The 24575-nt window shown below is 48.7% G+C and overlaps 1 pseudogene; it reads left to right on the top strand.

Annotated features, from left to right (window-relative positions):
• Positions 1–24575, top strand: part of LOC132764672 (uncharacterized) — a 50371-nt pseudogene that overhangs the window by 2533 nt on the left and 23263 nt on the right.

The raw sequence follows: 24575 nt of genomic DNA, 5'->3' as shown, positions 1-24575 counted from the left end.
AGAGAAGAGGGAAGGAAGGAGAAGGGAGGAAAGTTTAAAAGCAATGGTGATGGTCTCAGTCCATGGAGGAGGAGGAGGAGGAGGAGGAGGAGGAGGATTACACAGTTCCAGTGCCGGCTCTTCCTTTCACTGTGCACAAAGTGGAGCCCTGGTGGTCCACGCATAGCAGGGAGTCCTTGGGACTGGTTGTAGTTCGGACTAAATCCCGGTGACGCCGCTGTCCCCGCCCCTGTGCAGCGTGTCCCATCGTCCGCAGCAGCCTCCTCAACTTCAAGGTGATGATCGAACGGCTGACCCACAAGAACGCCCTCATCTACTTCGGCGGATACGGGTGCTACTGCGGGAAAGGGGGCCACGGGCAGCCCCGGGACCAGACCGACCGGTAAGGGTGATAATAATAATAATAATAATAATAATAATAATAATAATAATAGATTGTATGTGTTTCCTCCACCACAGGCACCCCAGTGTTCCTTACTCTCTCCATGTCCAAGAGCCCTGCCCATGTCCTCCACCAACACCACACTGCCCACCAACCAAGTAAAGGGACAATTTCATCCTAGATTATATGTATTTCCTCCACCATGGGCATCCCAGTGTTCCTTACTCTCTCTACTGGCGCCATGAACATATCCAAGAGCTCTGCTAATATCCTCCACCAACACCACACTGCCCACTACCCAAAGAAAGGCTTTCATTCAGGGACAATTTCATCCTAGATTGTATGTGTTTCCTCCACCACAGGCACCCCAGTGTTCCTTACTCTCTCCATGTCCAAGAGCCCTGCCCATGTCCTCCACCAACATCACACTGCCCACCACCCAAGGAAAGGCTTTCATTCCGGGACAATTTCATCCTAGATTGTATGTGTTTCCTCCACCACAGGCACCCCAGTGTTCCTTACTCCTTCCATGGGTGCCATTAACATGTCCAAGAGCTCTGCTAATATCCTCCACCAACATCACACTGCCCACCAACCAAGGAAAGGCTTTCATTCAGGGACAATTTCCTCCTAGATTGTATGTGTTTCCTCCACCACGGGCAATCCAGTGTTCCTTACTCTCTCCATGTCCAAGAGTCCTGCCCATTTTCTCCACCAACACCACACTGCCCACCAACCAAGTAAAGGGACAATTTCCTCCTAGATTATATGTGTTTCCTCCACCATGGGCACCCCAGTGTTTCTTACTCTCTCTATTGGCGCCATGAACATATCCAAGAGCTCTGCTAATATCCTCCACCAACACCACACTGCCCACTACCCAAAGAAAGGCTTTCATTCCAGGACAATTTCATCCTAGACTGTATGTGTTTCCTCCACCACGGGCATCCTAGTGTTCCTTACTCTCTCCATTGGCACTATGAATATGTCGAAGAACTCTGATAATATCCTCCACCAACACCACACTGCCCACTACCCAAGGAAAGGCTTTCATTCAGGGACAATTTCATCCTAGATTGTATGTGCATCCTCCACCACAGGCATCCCAGGGTTTCCAACTCTCTCCATTGGTTTGGAATTTGCATGACTACAGGGAGAGAGGGAAGGAGGTAGGAAAGAAGGAAGGAAGGAAGGACAAAAGGGAGGAAGGGAAGGAAGCATGGAAGGGAAGGAAGGAAGGAAGGAAAAAGAGAAGGAAAGAAGAAAGGGAGGAAGAGTAGGATGGAAGGGAGGGAGGGAGAATGGAGGAAGGATGAAAGGGAGGAATGGAAGGGAGGGAGGAAGGAAGGACAAAAGGGAAGAAGGAAGTGTGGAAGGGAAGGATGGGAGGGAGGGAGGGAGGGAGGGAGGAAAAAGAAGGAAAGGAGAAAGGGAGGAAGAGAAGAATGGAAGGAAGGGGTAAAGGAAAGAGAGAAGGAAAGAAAGATAAAAAGGAAGGAAGGAAGGAAGGAAGGAAGGAAGGAGAAAGATGGAGAGAAGAAAGGATGAATGAGAAGGATGGAAGGAGAAAAAGGGAAGGAAGGAAAGACAAAAGGGAAGGAAGGGATGATGAAAGCGTGGGAGGGAAGGAAGGATAAAGGAAAGGAAAGAGAGAAGGAAGGAAGATAAAGGAGGGAGAGAAGGGAGAAGAAAAAGGGAGGGAGGGAAGGAGGAAGGAAAGAGAGAAGGATGGAAAGACACAAGGGAGGGAAGGGAAAGAGGAAGGAAGGAAGGAAAGAGAGAAGGAGGAAGGACAAAAGGGAGAAAGGGAAGGATGGAGGGATGGAGGGAGAAAGAGGGAGAGAGGGAAAAGAGGAAAGGAAGGAAAGTCAAAAGGGAAGGAAGGATAAAAGCATGGAAGGGAATGAAGGAAGGAAGGGAAGGAGGAAGGAAGGGAAGTGTGGAAGGGAAGGAAGGAAGGACGAAAAGATGGAAGGGAAGGATGAAAGGAGAAAGGGAGGGAGGAAAGAAGGTAAAAGGGAAAGGATGAAATCATGGAAAGGAAAGAAGGAAGGAAGGAAGGAAGGAAGAGAGAAGGGAGGAAGGACGAAAGAGAGGAAGGGAAGGATGAAAGGAGAAAGAAAGAGGGAAGGAGGGAGGGATGAAAGAGGAAAGAAAAGAAGGAAAGACAAAAGGGAGGGAAGGGAGCGTGGAAGGGAAGGATGGAAGGAAGGAAGAATGGAAGGATGGAAGGAGAAAGGTAGAGGGGGAAGGGAGGGAAGACAAAAGGGAAGAAAGGGAGGATGAAAGGGTGGAAGGATGGAAGGAAGGAAGGAAGGAAGGGAAGGAGGAATGAAAGAAAGAGAGAAGAAAGGAAGGAAGGAGAAGGAGGAAAGAGGGGAGGAAGGATGAAAGGGTGGAAGGTAAGGAGGAAGGAAAGAGAGAAAGAAGGAAAGACAAAGGGGAAGGAAGGAAGGAGAAAAGGGGAGAGAGGAAAGTGGGAAGGACGGAAAGAAAGAAAAAAGGGAAGGAAGGATGAAAGGGTGGAAGGGAAGGAGGAAGGTAAAGGAGAAGGGAGGGAGGACAAAAGGGAAGAAGGGAAGGATTGAAGGAGAAAGAGGGAGAGAGGGAAGGAGGAAGGAAAGAGGGAAGGAAGGAAAGACAAAAGGGAAGGAAGAGAGGATGAAAGCGCGGAAGGGAAGGAAGGAAGGGAAGGAGGAAGAAAGGAAAGAGAGGAGGAAGGGAGGACAAAAGGAAGGGAAGGATGGAAGGAGAGAGGGAGGGAGGGAGGGAGGGAGGAAAGAGGGAAGAAAGGAAGGAAAGACAACAGGGAGGGAAGGGAGGGTGGAAGGGAAGGATGGATGGATGGAAGGAAGGAAGGTAGAGAAGGATGGAAGGAGAAAGAGGGAGAGAGGGAAGGGAGGGAGGATGAACGGGTGTAAGGGAAGGATGGAAGAAAGGAAGGGAAGGAGGAATGAAAGAAAGAGAGAAGAAAGGAAGGAAGGAGAAGGAGGAAGGTGGGAAGGAAGGAAAGAAAAAAAGGGAAGGAATGGTGGAAGGGAAGGATGGAAGGATTGAAGGAGAAAGAGGGAGAGAGGGAAGGAAGGAATGGAAGGAAGAACGAAGAAGAGAAGGCAAGAAGAAAGGGAAGGAGGAGAATGATGGAAGGAAAGGAAGGATAAAGGAAAGAGAGAATGAAGGAGAGACAAAGGGAAGGAAGCAGAAAGAGGGAGAGAAGGAGGAAAGAGGGAAGGAAGGACAAAAGTGTGGAAGGGAAGGAAGGAAGGAAGGAGAAAAAAGGGAGGGAAGTAAGGAGGAAGGAAAGAGAGAAGGATGGAAAGACAAAGGGGAAGGAAAGAAGGAGAAAGAGGAAGAGAAGGAGGAAAGAGGGAAGGAAAGGTGAAAGGGTGGAAGGGAAGGAAGGGAAGAGAGAAGAAAGGAAGGAAGGAGAAGGAGGAAGGTGGGAAGGAAGGAAAGAAAAAAGGGAAGGAATGGTGGAAGGGAAGGATGGAAGGAATGGAAGGAGGGAGGAAAGAGAGAAGGGAGGGGGGACAAAAGGGAAGAAGGAGAGGGAAGGAAGGAATGGAAGGAAGAAGAAGAGAAGGCAAGAAGAAAGGGAAGGAGGAGAATGATGGAAGGAAAGGAAGGATAAAGGAAAGAGAGAATGAAGGAGAGACAAAGGGAAGGAAGCAGAAAGAGGGAGAGAAGGAGGAAAGAGGGAAGGAAGGACGAAAGTGTGGAAGGGAAGGAAGGAAGGAAGGAGAAGGAGGAAGCTGGGAAGGAAGGAAAGAAAAAAGGGAAGGAATGGTGGAAGGGAAGGATGGAAGGAGGAAGGAAAGAGAGAAGGGAGGGGGGACAAAAGGGAAGAAGGGAAGGATTGAAGGAGAAAGAGGGAGAGAGGGAAGGAAGGAATGGAAGGAAGAACGAAGAAGAGAAGGCAAGAAGAAAGGGAAGGAGGAGAATGATGGAAGGAAAGGAAGGATAAAGGAAAGAGAGAACGAAGGAGAGACAAAGGGAAGGAAGCAGAAAGAGGGAGAGAAGGAGGAAAGAGGGAAGGAAGGACGAAAGTGTGGAAGGGAAGGAAGGAAGGAAGGAAGGAAGGAAGGAAGGAAGGAAGGAAGGAGAAAAAAGGGAGGGAAGTAAGGAGGAAGGAAAGAGAGAAGGATGGAAAGACAAAGGGGAAGGAAAGGAGGAGAAAGAGGAAGAGAAGGAGGAAAGAGGGAAGGAAAGATGAAAGGGTGGAAGGGAAGGAAGGAAGGAAAGAGAGAAGGAAGGAAGGAAGGAAGGAAAGAAAAAAGGGAAGGAATGGTGGAAGGGAAGGATGGAAGGAATGGAAGGAGGAAGGAAAGAGAGAAGGGAGGGGGGACAAAAGGGAAGAAGGGAAGGATTGAAGGAGAAAGAGGGAGAGAGGGAAGGAAGGAATGGAAGGAAGAACGAAGAAAAGGCAAGAAGAAAGGGAAGGAGGAGAATGATGGAAGGGAAGGAAGGATAACGGAAAGAGAGAACGAAGGAAAGACAAAGGGAAGGAAGCAGAAAGAGGGAGAGAAGGAGGAAAGAGGGAAGGAAGGACGAAAGTGTGGAAGGGAAGGAAGGAAGGAAGGAAGGAAGGAAGGAAGGAAGGAAGGAAGGAAGGAGAAAAAAGGGAGGGAAGTAAGGAGGAAGGAAAGAGAGAAGGATGGAAAGACAAAGGGGAAGGAAAGGAGGAGAAAGAGGAAGAGAAGGAGGAAAGAGGGAAGGAAAGATGAAAGGGTGGAAGGGAAGGAAGGAAGGAAAGAGAGAAGGAAGGAAGGAAGGAGAAGGAGGAAGGTGGGAAGGAAGGAAAGAAAAAAGGGAAGGAATGGTGGAAGGGAAGGATGGAAGGAATGGAAGGAGGGAGGAAAGAGAGAAGGGAGGGGGGACAAAAGGGAAGAAGGAGAGGGAAGGAAGGAATGGAAGGAAGAAGAAGAGAAGGCAAGAAGAAAGGGAAGGAGGAGAATGATGGAAGGAAAGGAAGGATAAAGGAAAGAGAGAATGAAGGAGAGACAAAGGGAAGGAAGCAGAAAGAGGGAGAGAAGGAGGAAAGAGGGAAGGAAGGACGAAAGTGTGGAAGGGAAGGAAGGAAGGAAGGAAGGAAGGAAGGAAGGAAGGAAGGAAGGAAGGAAGGAAGGAGAAAAAAGGGAGGGAAGTAAGGAGGAAGGAAAGAGAGAAGGATGGAAAGACAAAGGGGAAGGAAAGGAGGAGAAAGAGGAAGAGAAGGAGGAAAGAGGGAAGGAAAGATGAAAGGGTGGAAGGGAAGGAAGGAAGGAAAGAGAGAAGGAAGGAAGGAAGGAAGGAAAGAAAAAAGGGAAGGAATGGTGGAAGGGAAGGATGGAAGGAATGGAAGGAGGAAGGAAAGAGAGAAGGGAGGGGGGACAAAAGGGAAGAAGGGAAGGATTGAAGGAGAAAGAGGGAGAGAGGGAAGGAAGGAATGGAAGGAAGAACGAAGAAAAGGCAAGAAGAAAGGGAAGGAGGAGAATGATGGAAGGAAAGGAAGGATAAAGGAAAGAGGGAGAGAAGGAGGAAAGAGGGAAGGAAGGACGAAAGTGTGGAAGGGAAGGAAGGAAGGAAGGAAGGAGAAAAAAGGGAGGGAAGTAAGGAGGAAGGAAAGAGAGAACGAAGGAAAGACAAAGGGAAGGAAGCAGAAAGAGGGAGAGAAGGAGGAAAGAGGGAAGGAAGGACGAAAGTGTGGAAGGGAAGGAAGGAAGGAAGGAAGGAAGGAAGGAAGGAAGGAAGGAGAAAAAAGGGAGGGAAGTAAGGAGGAAGGAAAGAGAGAAGGATGGAAAGACAAAGGGGAAGGAAAGGAGGAGAAAGAGGAAGAGAAGGAGGAAAGAGGGAAGGAAAGATGAAAGGGTGGAAGGGAAGGAAGGAAGGAAAGAGAGAAGGAAGGAAGGAAGGAAGGAAAGAAAAAAGGGAAGGAATGGTGGAAGGGAAGGATGGAAGGAATGGAAGGAGGAAGGAAAGAGAGAACGAAGGAGAGACAAAGGGAAGGAAGCAGAAAGAGGGAGAGAAGGAGGAAAGAGGGAAGGAAGGACGAAAGTGTGGAAGGGAAGGAAGGAAGGAAGGAAGGAAGGAAGGAAGGAGAAAAAAGGAAGGGAAGTAAGTAGGAAGGAAAGAGAGAAGGACGGAAAGACAAAGAGGAAGGAAAGAAGGAGAAAGAGGAAGAGAAGGAGGAAAGAGGGAAGGAAAGATGAAAGGGTGGAAGGGAAGGAAGGAAGGAAAGAGAGAAGGAAGGAAGGAAAGAAAGAAAAAAGGGAAGGAATGGTGGAAGGGAAGGATGGAAGGAATGGAAGGAGGAAGGAAAGAGAGAAGGGAGGGGGGACAAAAGGGAAGAAGGGAAGGATTGAAGGAGAAAGAGGGAGAGGGGGAAGGAAGGAATGGAAGGAAGAACGAAGAAGAGAAGGCAAGAAGAAAGGGAAGGAGGAGAATGATGGAAGGGAAGGAAGGATAAAGGAAAGAGAGAACGAAGGAAAGACAAAGGGAAGGAAGCAGAAAGAGGGAGAGAAGGAGGAAAGAGGGAAGGAAGGACAAAAGTGTGGAAGGGAAGGAAGGAAGGAAGGAGAAAAAAGGGAGGGAAGTAAGGAGGAAGGAAAGAGAGAAGGATGGAAAGACAAAGGGGAAGGAAAGAAGGAGAAAGAGGAAGAGAAGGAGGAAAGAGGGAAGGAAAGGTGAAAGGGTGGAAGGGAAGGAAGGGAAGAGAGAAGAAAGGAAGGAAGGAGAAGGAGGAAGGTGGGAAGGAAGGAAAGAAAAAAAGGGAAGGAATGGTGGAAGGGAAGGATGGAAGGAATGGAAGGAGGGAGGAAAGAGAGAAGGGAGGGGGGACAAAAGGGAAGAAGGGAAGGATTGAAGGAGAAAGAGGGAGAGAGGGAAGGAGGAAGGAAAGAGGGAAGGAAGGAAAGAAAAAAAGGGAAGGAATGGTGGAAGGGAAGGATGGAAGGAATGGAAGGAGGGAGGAAAGAGAGAAGGGAGGGGGGACAAAAGGGAAGAAGGAGAGGGAAGGAAGGAATGGAAGGAAGAAGAAGAGAAGGCAAGAAGAAAGGGAAGGAGGAGAATGATGGAAGGAAAGGAAGGATAAAGGAAAGAGAGAATGAAGGAGAGACAAAGGGAAGGAAGCAGAAAGAGGGAGAGAAGGAGGAAAGAGGGAAGGAAGGACGAAAGTGTGGAAGGGAAGGAAGGAAGGAAGGAAGGAAGGAAGGAGAAAAAAGGGAGGGAAGTAAGGAGGAAGGAAAGAGAGAAGGATGGAAAGACAAAGGGGAAGGAAAGGAGGAGAAAGAGGAAGAGAAGGAGGAAAGAGGGAAGGAAAGATGAAAGGGTGGAAGGGAAGGAAGGAAGGAAGGAAGGAAGGAAGGAAGGAAGGAAGGAAGGAAGGAAGGAGAAAAAAGGGAGGGAAGTAAGGAGGAAGGAAAGAGAGAAGGATAGAAAGACAAAGGGGAAGGAAAGAAGGAGAAAGAGGAAGAGAAGGAGCAAAGAGGGAAGGAAGGACAAAAGTGTGGAAGGGAAGGAAGGAAGGAAGGAAGGAAGGAAGGAAGGAAGGAAGGAAGGAAGGAGAAAAAAGGGAGGGAAGTACGGAGGAAGGAAAGAGAGAAGGATGGAAAGACAAAGGGGAAGGAAAGAAGGAGAAAGAGGAAGAGAAGGAGGAAAGAGGGAAGGAAAGATGGAAGGGTGGAAGGGAAGGAAGGAAGGAAAGAGAGAAGGAAGGAAGGAGAAGGAGGAAAGAGGGAAGGAAGAACAAAAGTGTGGAAGGGAGGGAAGGAAGGAAGGAAGGAAGGAAGGAAGGAAGGAAGGAAGGAGAAAAAAGGGAGGGAAGTAAGGAGGAAGGAAAGAGAGAAGGATGGAAAGACAAAGGGGAAGGAAAGAAGGAGAAAGAGGAAGAGAAGGAGGAAAGAGGGAAGGAAAGATGGAAGGGTGGAAGGGAAGGAAGGAAGGAAGGAAGGAAGGAAGGAAGGAAGGAAGGAAAGAGAGAAGGAAGGAAGGCTAGGAATGTGAGGGAGGGGATGCTGGGTGAGGCCATGAGAGGAAGTGTGCCCTAGTTGTGCCCCCTCCTTCCTTGTGTGTGCCCGCCCTCCTAGGTGCTGCTACTTGCACGACTGCTGCTACGAGGCCTTGCACGCTCGTGACTGCCACCCTTACACCGATCACTACCGATACCTGATCGTCAACAACGACATCTTCTGCCGTAGGTGCCGCCAGACAGCGTGCCCTCGATTTGGGCCTTTTCTAATAATAATAATAATAATAATAATAATAATAATAATCTAATACTAATACTAATATAATAATATAATACTAATAATATAAATAATACTATAATACTAATAATACTAATATAATAATAATTAGGCCTGGGTAACAACGCAAAAATTTGTTTCTAAAATCGATTTGTAATTGGGGTTTTTTTTTTTGTTTCGATATTTAAAATTACAAAACTTTCCCAAAAAAAAAGTTTCGGTATTTACGAAATTTCGTAAATATTTACAAAACATTTTGTAAAGATGGCGCCCTTTTTTTTCCCAATATTTTTTAAATATTTTTTAAATTTAAATTATTAATTTAGTAGAATAGGGATTAATTATTATTAATTATTATTAAGGAGGGAAGGCAGGCACTCACTCTGGCGGGCCCTCACTCTCGCTCGCCGCTCGCTCGCCCCTCTCGCTCCAGCAGACAAGAGTTCTTCCTCCCACCCTGAACATTATTCCACAGATATATCAACCCCACTTGCCTAGTTTCCAACAGACCTCACAACCTCTGAGGATGCCTGCCATAGATGTGGGTGAAATGTCAGGAGAGAGTGCTTCCGCCCCTCTCGCTCGCCGCTCGCTATTATTATTAATAGGCAATGCTAAGCAAGCTGGCCAATTGCAACATTCAGGCAGGAAGCAGCCAGACCATGAAGCTGCAAGGCCATTCGATGCTCATCAAGCTTCCGCCCCTCTCGCTCGCCGCTCGCTCGCCCCTCTCGCTCCAGCAGACAAGAGTTCTTCCTCCCACCCTGAACATTATTCCACAGATATATCAACCCCACTTGCCTAGTTTCCAGCAGACCTCACAACCACTGAGGATGCCCCTGCCATAGATGTGGGTGAAATGTCAGGAGAGAGTGCTTCCGCCCCTCTCGCTCGCCGCTCGCTCGCCCCTCTCGCTCGCCGCTCGCTATTATTATTAATAGGCAATGCTAAGCAAGCCGGCCAATTGCAACATTCAGGCAGGAAGCAGCCAGACCATGAAGCTGCAAGGCCATTCGATGCTCATCAAGCTTCCGCCCCTCTCGCTCGCCGCTCGCTCGCCCCTCTCGCTCCAGCAGACAAGAGTTCTTCCTCCCACCCTGAACATTATTCCACAGATATATCAACCCCACTTGCCTAGTTTCCAGCAGACCTCACAACCACTGAGGATGCCCCTGCCATAGATGTGGGTGAAATGTCAGGAGAGAGTGCTTCCGCCCCTCTCGCTCGCCGCTCGCTCGCCCCTCTCGCTCGCCGCTCGCTATTATTATTAATAGGCAATGCTAAGCAAGCCGGCCAATTGCAACATTCAGGCAGGAAGCAGCCAGACCATGAAGCTGCAAGGCCATTCGATGCTCATCAAGCTGGCCAGCTGCAACATTCACGCTTGCCTCCAGCAGACAAGAGTTCTTCCTCCCACCCTGAACATTATTCCACAGATATATCAACCCCACTTGCCTAGTTTCCAACAGACCTCACAACCTCTGAGGATGCCCCTGCCATAGATGTGGGTGAAATGTCAGGAGAGAGTGCTTCCGCCCCTCTCGCTCGCCGCTCGCTCGCCCCTCTCGCTCGCCGCTCGCTATTATTATTAATAGGCAATGCTAAGCAAGCCGGCCAATTGCAACATTCAGGCAGGAAGCAGCCAGACCATGAAGCTGCAAGGCCATTCGATGCTCATCAAGCTGGCCAGCTGCAACATTCACGCTTGCCTCCAGCAGACAAGAGTTCTTCCTCCCACCCTGAACATTATTCCACAGATATATCAACCCCACTTGCCTAGTTTCCAACAGACCTCACAACCTCTGAGGATGCCCCTGCCATAGATGTGGGTGAAATGTCAGGAGAGAGTGCTTCCGCCCCTCTCGCTCGCCGCTCGCTCGCCCCTCTCAGCAAGCATCGGCAGGCGGCCATCTTACGTATTTCCGAAATGGACGGAAATACAAACTTTTTTGGCGCCTGCTAATAATACTAATAATACTAATAATACTAATACTAATATAATACTAATAATACTAATACTAATATAATACTAATAATACTAATACTAATATGTTATGGCCAGAGTTAACTTCACACTTGCACAGCCTCAGCGCGTCCCAGCAGCTTTCCTCCTGCTCAGCATTTTTCAGTCTTCTGCTTCCACAGTCGATACTTGAGCACATGCCCGGCCATTATCCAGTTGCTACCATTGTCTTTCCCCCAGTTTAGATGATAGAATCATAGAATCATAGAATCTATGAGTTGGAAGAGACCTCCTGGGCCATCCAGTCCAACCCCATTCTGCCAAGAAGCAGGAATATTGCATTCAAATCACCCCTGACAGATGGCCATCCAGCCTCTGCTTAAAAGCTTCCAAAGAAGGAGCCTCCACCACACTCCCTCCGGGGCAGAGAGTTCCACTTCTGAACGGCTCTCACAGTCAGGAAGTTCTTCCTCATGTTCAGATGGAATCTCCTCTCTTGTAGTTTGAAGCCATTGTCCCATTGCATCCTAGTCTCCAGGGAAGCAGAAAACAAGCTTGCTCCCTCCTCCTCCCTGTGGCTTCCTCTCACATATTTATACACGGCTATCATATCTCCTCTCAGCCTTCTCTTCTTCAGGCTAAACACGCCCAGCTCCTTAAGCCGCTCCTCATAGGGCTTGTTCTCCAGACCCTTGATCTGCTCCCTCCTCCCTGTGGCTTCCTCTCACATATTGATACACGGCTATCATATCTCCTCTCAGCCTTCTCTTCTTCAGGCTAAACACGCCCAGCTCCTTAAGCCGCTCCTCATAGGGCTTGTTCTCCAGACCCTTGATCTGCTCCCTCCTCCCTGTGGCTTCCTCTCACATATTGATACACGGCTATCATATCTCCTCTCAGCCTTCTCTTCTTCAGGCTAAACACGCCCAGCTCCTTAAGCCGCTCCTCATAGGGCTTGTTCTCCAGACCCTTGATCTGCTCCCTCCTCCCTGTGGCTTCCTCTCACATATTTATACACGGCTATCATATCTCCTCTCAGCCTTCTCTTCTTCAGGCTAAACACGCCCAGCTCCTTAAGCCGCTCCTCATAGGGCTTGTTCTCCAGACCCTTGATCTGCTCCCTCCTCCCTGTGGCTTCCTCTCACATATTGATACACGGCTATCATATCTCCTCTCAGCCTTCTCTTCTTCAGGCTAAACACGCCCAGCTCCTTAAGCCGCTCCTCATAGGGCTTGTTCTCCAGACCCTTGATCTGCTCCCTCCTCCCTGTGGCTTCCTCTCACATATTTATACATGGCTATCATATCTCCTCTCAGCCTTCTCTTCTTCAGGCTAAACACGCCCAGCTCCTTAAGCCGCTCCTCATAGGGCTTGTTCTCCAGACCCTTGATCTGCTCCCTCCTCCCTGTGGCTTCCTCTCACATATTGATACACGGCTATCATATCTCCTCTCAGCCTTCTCTTCTTCAGGCTAAACACGCCCAGCTCCTTAAGCCGCTCCTCATAGGGCTTGTTCTCCAGACCCTTGATCTGCTCCCTCCTCCCTGTGGCTTCCTCTCACATATTTATACACGGCTATCATATCTCCTCTCAGCCTTCTCTTCTTCAGGCTAAACACGCCCAGCTCCTTAAGCCGCTCCTCATAGGGCTTGTTCTCCAGACCCTTGATCTGCTCCCTCCTCCCTGTGGCTTCCTCTCACATATTTATACACGGCTATCATATCTCCTCTCAGCCTTCTCTTCTTCAGGCTAAACACGCCCAGCTCCTTAAGCCGCTCCTCATAGGGTTTGTTCTCCAGACCCTTGATCTGCTCCCTCCTCCCTGTGGCTTCCTCTCACATATTGATACATGGCCCTCATCATATCTCCTCTCAGCCTTCTCTTCTTCAGGCTAAACATGCCCAGCTCCTTAAGCCGCTCCTCATAGGGCTTGTTCTCCAGACCCTTGACCTGCTCCCTCCTCCCTGTGGCTTCCTCTTGTAGCAGACCTTTTTGCCCAAATAGGGCCCCTCTGCCAAAGCTTATCTTGTAACCTTCAAAGCGAGCGCAGGCAGGAGTCAAAAGGGACAGACAACTTGATTCATCCAAGGGAAAAGCAGTTTATTAAGTTTCAAAAGCAGCTGCCTGGCCGCCTCCCCCACGCAACGAGGCGTTTCTGTAGAGGCGACCCCTTTCTGGTGGACTGAACTCTATATATATACCTTTTGAAAAACGAAAGTTTCCCATTTCCCTTAAATCAGGTGATTTCCGGGAAATCAAATGATGGTCTGCACCCCGCCCTCAAGCTTTTGCACAAAGCCCCACACTCATCTTTTTGCACACGGGACACCCCCCCTTCACCTTCCTTATTTGGCAGCATATCCCTTATTCCCATTTCCACAACAATAAGGCTGCCTCATTTCTCCATTTTCTTTTTTGCTAAGCGTTTTACAAAAGCGAAAGCAAATCAGCAAAGGTTATTATGGGTCTCTCCAACTTTTCTTCTGGATGAGGCCTATCTTTTTCATTGGCGTTACCGGCATTATATATTTTTGGCAGGCTTGAAGCATAATTGGAAAACAACATATTAACAATAAAAAAGTAAAACTGCATAATATGATTATAAGCATCAACTCTTTGAGCCATGATATTGAAGGAAACCAGGAAGTCAACCACGAGAAAGGTTTCCACCCATCTTCTTTTACATTATGATTTACCAATTCTTGTAATTTTTCTAAATCATCTTCAATTGTTTGGTTGAGATTATGAAATTGAACTATACAACGGCCCTTTATTATGGAACAAAATCCTCCTTTTGTTGCCAGCAGATAATCCAGGGCCAACTTGTGCTGTAATAACATCTGACTCAGCTCTTCAATTTCGGATTGTAATTGTTTAACTATCTTCCCAGTGGCATTTATGCTTTTTTCTAACCTACACGTGAGCCCTAGAATACTTTTTCTATTTTCTTGGGCAATTATACCTGGGTAGGATCCGAGAGTCAGGACTCCTGTTATCAATCCCCACCCCACCCGTGAGCCCTCAGTGTCAGACAAGGCAGAGTTTATGATCACTTCGTCTGAACACTCGGGTCCTAAAAGCACCACGGGTTGTAGGGACCTTCGAAGTCTTGTGAGGGTTTTGGGGTGTCTGAGAACTCTCACAGGGAATGTTAAATATCCTACCCCAACACACTGGTATCTTCCCGGATGGTAATTGGTGGCCCATTTGTCAAAGAAAAACCACATATTAGGATCTCTAATTTGCCATCCTGAACAAATACTACCACCACTGCTCAAGGTAGTGTAATTTGAATCAAACATTGGATATTCGGGGTACAATTCTTTCCAATCTGTGTCTGCCAAATTTTGTCTGTTAGTATAGGTGGAGTTATGGGTACCATGTAAATAAAACCAATCTGTGCAGTAAGTATAATTTTTTAACCCTATTAGGAAGGCTTTTCTGCGTTCCCAATCCCTCCACTTTTGATTCCATGTACCCTTATTTCCACAACAAAAACACATTCCTCGCGTAGTGGCAGTGTATCTTATTCGTCTAAACCTAGCTTGATTTAGTCCATCAGGAACCTGGGAAAACATAGTGGGATTTTGAATACTTCCTTGTAATCCCCCAAGTACCACCTGAGGGTCTTCTATTAGTGCTGGGAGGAAAGATAAGTCACCTATTTTTTCTGGATGTTCATATATAAGAGACACATCTTTACCATGTTGGGCAAACATAAGTCTTGCATGTTCTTTTAACCAATTTCCCTGTATCACAGTGATCATATTTATGAGCATTAGGAACCCAAATATAGTCCGAACTCCTGTTGGTTTTCTGGTGTCTCCTCCTCCCCTTCCCATCATAATGTCTTTCCACCACTTCCAGGACAGTGCTTTTGTTGGGCCACACTGCGACATACTTGACCTTCGACGTTCTATTGTGCCCGATGGGGTCAGCTTCATGGCCTTGTTGACCCCGTAGGGGGTTGCCGGACGATCCTGAGTCTCAGGTCACTCTGATCCGCTCTTTCCACTTTCCACACGGAGGGCGCCAACTTGGCACGGGTGTAATGTATCCAAGGCTTGACTTCCTTCACTTTGATGGCGGTAGGGGTTGATAACAGCACAGTATAGGGTCCTCTCCACTTTGGTCCAAGCGGGTCAATCTTCCACTCCTTGATGAGCACCTCGTCACCTGGCGAAAAACAATGCAAAGGTGTGGTAGGATAAGGTGGATTCAGCTCTGAAGTATATTGAGCAATTTGTTCTATCTGTCCAGCCAGAGCTTGCACTTGTTGAATTGTCTGTTTATCTCCAATCACATGCTGGTCTCCCCCTTTGTTTATTATTGACCTCAAATTTAGTGGTGGCCTTCCATACAGTCTCTCATAGGGGGTCAAACCTGTCCTTTTGTGGGGGGTGCATCTTATTCTCAATAGCACCATGGGCAGCACTACAGTCCATCCCAGCCCTGTCTCTTGGCAGGTTTTTGATATAGCATTCTTTATAGTCCGATTCATTCTTTCAACTTTTGCCGATGACTGGGGTCTATAGGCACAATGCAACTTCCACTTGGTGCCCAACATTTGGCACAATCCCTGAACTATCTTGTGTACATAAGCTGGACCGTTATCAGATCCTATTTCCAATGGTATTCCAAACCTTGGGATTATGTCTCTCAACAGTGCCCTAGAAACTTCTACCGCCTTTTCAGTACGGGTCGGGTATGCCTCTACCCACCCAGTGTAAGTGTCCACAAAAACAAGCAAATATTTGTAGCCCTTTTGCGAAGGCAGTTCAGTGAAATCAGTCACAATTGCCTCGAACGGGGTGTTGCCTATATGTTGAACTCCTGGGGGCTTTAAGGGTCCTTCTCGAGGGTTATTCTTGGCGCAGGTCCAGCACCTGCGTGCAGCCGCTGCTGTTAAGCTATGGAGCCCATCGATGTACATCTGTCGTCCCAACAATGTTGCCAGGGCCGTCTTACCCAGGTGTGTAGTGTAGTGCATGTGTCGGACTATGTGCCACGCCATGTCCTTAGGGACGTAGACGCGGTTATCTGGCATCACAATGACCTCTCCCTTCCATTTTCCTTTTTCCCCCAAGGCCCAATTCTCCTCCTCCTGTGTATATGCAAACTTTTCTAATGGGGGGTCCTCTAATGCAGTTGCAGTGAGCAGGCACTGCTTATTGTGGGGGTGTTTGGCTGCCTCCCTCGCGGTCAAATCAGCTAACCTATTTCCTTGCGTAACTGGATCTTCTCCCCTCTGGTGTCCCTTACAATGCATTACAGCAACCCGATCCGGTTCCCAAACCGCCTCCAGAAGGGCCACAATCTCAGCTGCATTCTTAACGCCCTTTCCAGCCGACGTAAGGAGTCCCCGCTCCTTGTACAAAGCTCCATGGGCATGAAGCGTAGTGAAAGCGTACTTTGAATCCGTGTAGACATTGACCCGCTTTCCTTTTGCCAACTGCAGTGCCCTGGTGAGGGCTATCAACTCGGCCCGCTGAGCGGAGGTTCCCGGGGGGAGCGACTCTGCTTCCAAAATCTCTCCCCCCCCCTGCACCACCGCATACCCTGCATGCCTCTCACCATTCTCCACGAAGCTACTGCCATCAGTGAATAGGGTCATGTCTATGTTGGATATTGGTACGTCTTTTAAATCAGGTCGGCTGGAATATACCTGTTCCATCACCTGAATGCACTGGTGGACCATTTCCTCCCCCGGGGCAGGCAACAAGGTAGCCGGATTCAGGGTGGCGCAAGTTTCTAGGGTTACCATCGGGTTGTCACATAACACCCCCTCATATTTTGTCAGTCTCTCGTTTGTGAGCCAGCGTGGTCCCTTGGTATCTAACAGCGCCTTCACATGGTGTGGTACCTTTACAACCAGTGGCTGCCCTAAAGTCAATTTGCTTGCTTCTTTTATTAAATCTACTGCTGCTGCCACAGCCCGCAGGCATGGTGGCATTCCCTGGGCTACTGTGTCTAGTTGTCTTGACAAGTATGCCACTGGTCTTTGCCATGACCCTAAAGCCTGGGTAAGTACGCCCACTGCTACTCCTTCTCGCTCCGATACGAACAGAATGAAGGGTTTTTCCATATCAGGTAGGCCTAGGGCTGGTGATGACATCAGGGCCTCTTTTAAAGCCTCAAAGGCTTGTTGGCTTTTTTCTGTCCACTGGAATGGATCTTCCCTATTCCCTCGGGTGGCCTGGTATAACGGCTTGGCCAATATAGCATAACCTGGGATCCACTGCCGACAATACCCTGTTGAACCTAAAAATTCCCTAACCTGCCTCCTGCTGGACGGGGTTGGTATTGCACAAATAACTTTTTTTCTTTCAACTCCCAGTGACCGATGTCCCTCAGTTATTTCAAATCCCAGATATTTTACGCTTCTTTGACACAATTGAGCCTTCTTTTTGGACACTTTGTATCCTTTTTCCTCCAATGTTTCTAACATTTTCAGGGTGTAGTGCCTGCACCCAACCTCTGACCTACAGGCTATTAATAAATCATCCACGTATTGAAGCCACACCCCTTCACTCTCCGGAATTTCAAATTCTTCCATGTCTTTTGCCAGTGCCTGTCCGAATATCGTGGGGCTACTGTGATAGCCCATAGGGATACGGGCCCACGTAAATTGGGTCCTTTGGCCGGCTTGCTGGGTGTCCCACTGGAACGCAAAAATCGGCTGGGACACCGGAGCCAACCGGATACAAAAGAACGCATCTTTAATATCCAATACCGTAAACCACGCCGTCCATGCGGGTATTAAACTCATCATGATATGTGGATTTGGCACTACCGGGGTCAGAGGAACGGTGACTTGATTTACTGCTCTTAAGTCCTGAACAGGGCGAAATTCGCCTCCTGGCTTTTTGATTGGCAACAGGGGAGAGTTCCAGGGTGAGCTGCAAGGTATAATTAATCCATGTTCCAGTAGCCTGTCAATATGTTTTTGTATTCCTATTGATGCTTCCCGACTGACAGGGTATTGGGGCCTCTTTACCGGCCCCATTCCTTTCTTTACTTCCACCACTACTGGGGGCACATATTTAGCCAGGCCGGGTGGGTTATCTTCTGCCCATACCAAAGGCGTCTTTTCCCACGGCCACTGGGCTTTCGGTAGTTCTGATGTTTCCTGCCTTATGAGAAACAACCTCCATTCCTCTTCCATTGGAATAGTCAATTCCATCTGGCCAGTGTTAATGAATTGAATCTGTGCCCTTAATTTAGAGAGAATGTCTCGCCCCAAGAGGGGGACAGGACAATCTGGGAGATATAATAATTTGTGACTCACATTATGTCCAGCCAAATTGCAAGTCCTTTCCTGGAGCAAGGGGCATTTTTGGACTATTCCTGAAACCCCTATAACTCGAGTGGTTTCAGCACTTGGTGGGCTCGTTAGCTTGTTTATTACTGATCTTTCAGCCCCTGTATCCACCAAAAAGTCAATTTGTTGGTCCCCGATTTCCATAGTGACCATAGGCTCCCCGGGGTCCAACAAAACAAGAGCCTGGCTCCTTCATTCACCATCTTCTATGTCCTCCCATCCTTCTTCCTGCACCACTGCAGCCACTATTGCCTCCTTTTCCTGGTACGGTGTATAACTTCCTCGTCCTCTGCCACGTCCCCGGCCTCTTCCTCTACCATTTTCTTGACCTCCTCGATCACTAGTTACTTGCTCTGTACATTGGCCCTGCCAGTGCCCAAATTTCCTGCATTTCGCACATTGATTCCATTCTAATCTTCCAGTTCCTCCTCTTCCTCTACCATTTCCTCTTCCACGTCCTCTGCCCCTCTTTTCTCCTGTTCTACCATCCATCATGGATAGGAGAGTCTTGTATCCTTCCTTTCTATCCCTCTTCTTCTTTTCTTCTTCTACCTGGTTCCTAGCCATATAGACCTGGTCAGCTATGGCTAATAACTCATTCATGGTTTTTCCTAAAAACCCAGGTTGTTTTTGGATCTTCCTTCTTATGTCATCTGCTGCCTGCGTAATGAAAGATTGTGCCAGTGCCCTCTTTCCATTGTCATCTTCCAAGTTGTAGGGGCTATATTTTCTATAGGCATCCTCTAATCTTTCCAAGAATGCTGTAGGGGATTCTGTCTTTTCTTGTTTAACACTCTGTATTTTGAGTATGTTTGCAGGGCGTGGTGGACCGTGTCTTATAGCGTCCACCAAAAGGCCCTGAAATACTTTCAAGTCCACCCTATGTTGTGGATTGTTGGGGTCCCATTGGGGATCCACCTCCATCGGGAGACGTTGGGCCCCCCAAACCACTGCATCTGTCCCCGCCGGGGGCTGTGCCTGAGCCAGTAGTATCGCCTGATTGATCACCTGTCTCCTTTCCTCAGTAGTAAACAAAACCTGGAGCAATTGTTTGCAATCCTGCCAGGTGGGATTATGGGTTGCCATAATACTTTCCAATAAGTTAGCCATTGCTTGGGGCTGTTCCGAGTATGGAGGGGTGGAATTTTTCCAGTTCAACAGATCACTACTGGTAAATGGGACCACTTGGTATGTTCTCACTATCTGATCCTGGCTATTGAGGATTGGAACTTCCCGGATGGGCATCTCAACCAGTGGGGCATTTATAGGTGACCCAAACGAAGGGGCCAAATTGCCCCGGCTCCTGGTTTGGGCCGGGCTTGCATCACTCGGCATTCTGCTGGACTTTTTCTCAATCTGTCCTCCTTCTCCAACTTGAAGGGCCGACAAGTCTGGGTATCTCAAAGATGAATTTTTATTTCCCCCCTGTGCCTGATAAGGTGGGGGTGATGGTGGTGGCAATGGAGGAGCGACTGGCAGTGAAGGGGCATTAGGCACTGCAGGGGCCGCTGGTCTTCTAACAATTCTCCCTGCTGCCTCGGGTTGGTCCTCCTCTTGTGACCAAACCTTCCCTTTTTCCTTGCCTCCTCTCTTCTTGACTGCCATACACTGTCCTTGTTTACATTTTCTTATCCAGTCTGGATTTTCTGAGACCACAATGTCCCAAGTTGCAATATATATGTGTTGATCTGGATGTTTATTTGCACAATATTCCTCCACCTGTCTAATCTTCTTCAGGTCCCAAGTTCCCTCTTCGGGCCAATCAAAAGGAAAAGTGGGCCACTCGCCTGTACACAAATTTCTTAACCTGTAATCCTTAAAATCTCCTGGATCTGCTTGACTAGATGCTGCCACAAATTTGTCAAAATGTTGTAACATGCACTGCAATGGGGAAATTGGCTTTGAACTCCCCCCTCCCATGGCTTCTAGGTGGGATTTGGCTCTGGCCTGGACGCCTGGACACTCGACAGTACGTGTCAGAAAACGCAGAGCCTCCTCCTTCCCTCCCACCAACCCAATGGGAGACTTAGTGGTTCCCTTCCCCGGCGCCGGTATGTATGTTTCCCTCAGTGTCTTTACTCAACCACTATACTTGCCAGACTATTTGTAGACGTCGGAACAACCTTCGCCTTCTGGACTCCTTCCTCCTCCTGTGTATCCCTCCTGGCCTTCCCGTCTGCTTTTCTCTGGTGATTTATGTCGTTACGATTACCTTGATCCAGCGACGCGGACAGAAGAGAGAAGTACCGCAACCGGTCAGCTGGGGCCCCTCATACTCGGCTCACGGTGGTTATCTCCAGTCCTAGCTGCTGATCAGGAATCGTCCTGGCAACAGGATCTGCCCCCTTGATCCTTGGCTCGTCTGGATCCGAGTCACGGCACCAGAAATGTAGCAGACCTTTTTGCCCAAATAGGGCCCCTCTGCCAAAGCTTATCTTGTAACCTTCAAAGCGAGCGCAGGCAGGAGTCAAAAGGGACAGACAACTTGATTCATCCAAGGGAAAAGCAGTTTATTAAGTTTCAAAAGCAGCTGCCTGGCCGCCTCCCCCACGCAACGAGGCGTTTCTGTAGAGGCGACCCCTTTCTGGTGGACTGAACTCTATATATATACCTTTTGAAAAACGAAAGTTTCCCATTTCCCTTAAATCAGGTGATTTCCGGGAAATCAAATGATGGTCTGCACCCCGCCCTCAAGCTTTTGCACAAAGCCCCACACTCATCTTTTTGCACACGGGACACCCCCCCTTCACCTTCCTTATTTGGCAGCATATCCCTTATTCCCATTTCCACAACAATAAGGCTGCCTCACTCTCACATATTGATACATGGCCCTCATCATATCTCCTCTCAGCCTTCTCTTCTTCAGGCTAAACATGCCCAGCTCCTTAAGCCGCTCCTCATAGGGCTTGTTCTCCAGACCCTTGATCTGCTCCCTCCTCCCTGTGGCTTCCTCTCACATATTGATACACGGCTATCATATCTCCTCTCAGCCTTCTCTTCTTCAGGCTAAACACGCCCAGCTCCTTAAGCCGCTCCTCATAGGGCTTGTTCTCCAGACCCTTGATCTGCTCCCTCCTCCCTGTGGCTTCCTCTCACATATTGATACACGGCTATCATATCTCCTCTCAGCCTTCTCTTCTTCAGGCTAAACATGCCCAGCTACTTAAGCCGCTCCTCATAGGGCTTGTTCTCCAGACCCTTGACCTGCTCCCTCCTCCCTGTGGCTTCCTCTCACATATTTATACACGGCTATCATATCTCCTCTCAGCCTTCTCTTCTTCAGGCTAAACACGCCCAGCTCCTTAAGCCGCTCCTCATAGGGCTTGTTCTCCAGACCCTTGATCTGCTCCCTCCTCCCTGTGGCTTCCTCTCACATATTTATACACGGCTATCATATCTCCTCTCAGCCTTCTCTTCTTCAGGCTAAACACGCCCAGCTCCTTAAGCCGCTCCTCATAGGGTTTGTTCTCCAGACCCTTGATCTGCTCCCTCCTCCCTGTGGCTTCCTCTCACATATTGATACATGGCCCTCATCATATCTCCTCTCAGCCTTCTCTTCTTCAGGCTAAACATGCCCAGCTCCTTAAGCCGCTCCTCATAGGGCTTGTTCTCCAGACCCTTGACCTGCTCCCTCCTCCCTGTGGCTTCCTCTCACATATTTATACACGGCTATCATATCTCCTCTCAGCCTTCTCTTCTTCAGGCTAAACATGCCCAGCTCCTTGAGCCGCTCCTCATAGGGCTTGTTCTCCAGACCCTTGATCTGCTCCCTCCTCCCTGTGGCTTCCTCTCACATATTGATACACGGCTATCATATCTCCTCTCAGCCTTCTCTTCTTCAGGCTAAACACGCCCAGCTCCTTGAGCCGCTCCTCATAGGGCTTGTTCTCCAGACCCTTGATCTGCTCCCTCCTCCCTGTGGCTTCCTCTCACATATTTATACACGGCTATCATATCTCCTCTCAGCCTTCTCTTCTTCAGGCTAAACACGCCCAGCTCCTTAAGCCGCTCCTCATAGGGTTTGTTCTCCAGACCCTTGATCTGCTCCCTCCTCCCTGTGGCTTCCTCTCACATATTTATACACGGCTATCATATCTCCTCTCAGCCTTCTCTTCTTCAGGCTAAACACGCCCAGCTCCTTAAGCCGCTCCTCATAGGGCTTGTTCTCCAGACCCTTGACCTGCTCCCTCCTCCCTGTGGCTTCCTCTCACATATTTATACACGGCTATCATATCTCCTCTCAGCCTTCTCTTCTTCAGGCTAAACACGCCCAGCTCCTTAAGCCGCTCCTCATAGGGCTTGTTCTCCAGACCCTTGACCTGCTCCCTCCTCCCTGTGGCTTCCTCTCACATATTTATACACGGCTATCATATCTCCTCTCAGCCTTCTCTTCTTCAGGCTAAACACGCCCAGCTCCTTAAGCCGCTCCTCATAGGGCTTGTTCTCCAGACCCTTGATCTGCTCCCTCCTCCCTGTGGCTTCCTCTCACATATTTATACACGGCTATCATATCTCCTCTCAGCCTTCTCTTCTTCAGGCTAAACACGCCCAGCTCCTTAAGCCGCTCCTCATAGGGTTTGTTCTCCAGACCCTTGATCTGCTCCCTCCTCCCTGTGGCTTCCTCTCACATATTGATACATGGCCCTCATCATATCTCCTCTCAGCCTTCTCTTCTTCAGGCTAAACATGCCCAGCTCCTTAAGCCGCTCCTCATAGGGCTTGTTCTCCAGACCCTTGACCTGCTCCCTCCTCCCTGTGGCTTCCTCTCACATATTTATACACGGCTATCATATCTCCTCTCAGCCTTCTCTTCTTCAGGCTAAACATGCCCAGCTCCTTGAGCCGCTCCTCATAGGGCTTGTTCTCCAGACCCTTGATCTGCTCCCTCCTCCCTGTGGCTTCCTCTCACATATTGATACACGGCTATCATATCTCCTCTCAGCCTTCTCTTCTTCAGGCTAAACACGCCCAGCTCCTTGAGCCGCTCCTCATAGGGCTTGTTCTCCAGACCCTTGATCTGCTCCCTCCTCCCTGTGGCTTCCTCTCACATATTTATACACGGCTATCATATCTCCTCTCAGCCTTCTCTTCTTCAGGCTAAACACGCCCAGCTCCTTAAGCCGCTCCTCATAGGGTTTGTTCTCCAGACCCTTGATCTGCTCCCTCCTCCCTGTGGCTTCCTCTCACATATTTATACACGGCTATCATATCTCCTCTCAGCCTTCTCTTCTTCAGGCTAAACACGCCCAGCTCCTTAAGCCGCTCCTCATAGGGCTTGTTCTCCAGACCCTTGACCTGCTCCCTCCTCCCTGTGGCTTCCTCTCACATATTTATACACGGCTATCATATCTCCTCTCAGCCTTCTCTTCTTCAGGCTAAACACGCCCAGCTCCTTAAGCCGCTCCTCATAGGGCTTGTTCTCCAGACCCTTGACCTGCTCCCTCCTCCCTGTGGCTTCCTCTCACATATTTATACACGGCTATCATATCTCCTCTCAGCCTTCTCTTCTTCAGGCTAAACACGCCCAGCTCCTTAAGCCGCTCCTCATAGGGCTTGTTCTCCAGACCCTTGATCTGCTCCCTCCTCCCTGTGGCTTCCTCTCACATATTTATACACGGCTATCATATCTCCTCTCAGCCTTCTCTTCTTCAGGCTAAACACGCCCAGCTCCTTAAGCCGCTCCTCATAGGGTTTGTTCTCCAGACCCTTGATCTGCTCCCTCCTCCCTGTGGCTTCCTCTCACATATTGATACATGGCCCTCATCATATCTCCTCTCAGCCTTCTCTTCTTCAGGCTAAACATGCCCAGCTCCTTAAGCCGCTCCTCATAGGGCTTGTTCTCCAGACCCTTGACCTGCTCCCTCCTCCCTGTGGCTTCCTCTCACATATTGATACATGGCCCTCATCATATCTCCTCTCAGCCTTCTCTTCTTCAGGCTAAACATGCCCAGCTCCTTAAGCCGCTCCTCATAGGGCTTGTTCTCCAGACCCTTGATCTGCTCCCTCCTCCCTGTGGCTTCCTCTCACATATTTATACACGGCTATCATATCCCCTCTCAGCCTTCTCTTCTTCAGGCTAAACACGCCCAGCTCCTTAAGCCGCTCCTCATAGGGCTTGTCCCCCATTCTGTCTCTTTGCATTTCGTTTTTCCTGCCAAAGTGGAGTATCTTGCATTTGTCACTGTTGAACTTCATTTTGTGAGTTTTGGCCCATATTACAGACTCACCACAGTACGCAGTATCTTGTCCAAGTAGACAGGTTCTTTTATAGTCTTTGACGAATAACATCACAACAGCACAACATCAAAGGAAGGGGAATATACATTGTACATGGTTTCCTTATATACAATACATTTACAATACATTTACTCCTTGATTGGTTATCATCGGCATATTGGCGTTCTATAACAGACGAAGGCAAGAGTCTTGGACAGCAATGGCTCCCAAAGTGACAACATCTATTGCTGTCCAAGACTCTTGCCTTCGTCTGTTATAGAACGCCAATATGCCGATGATAACGTAGTCTATAATAGATGTTGTCACTTTGGGAGCCATTGCTGTCCACGACTATTGCCTTCATCTGTTATAGAACTCCAATATGCCGATGATAACGTAGTCTATAATAGACGTTGTCACTTTGGGAGCCATTGCTGTCCAAGACTATTGCCTTCGTCTGTTACAGAACG

Source organism: Anolis sagrei, chromosome 13, assembly GCF_037176765.1.
Source record: "Anolis sagrei isolate rAnoSag1 chromosome 13, rAnoSag1.mat, whole genome shotgun sequence".
Taxonomy (NCBI): Eukaryota; Metazoa; Chordata; class Lepidosauria; order Squamata; family Dactyloidae; genus Anolis; species Anolis sagrei.
The sequence above is the reverse complement of the archived record's forward strand: the minus strand, read 5'-3'. Positions and strand labels throughout refer to the sequence as shown.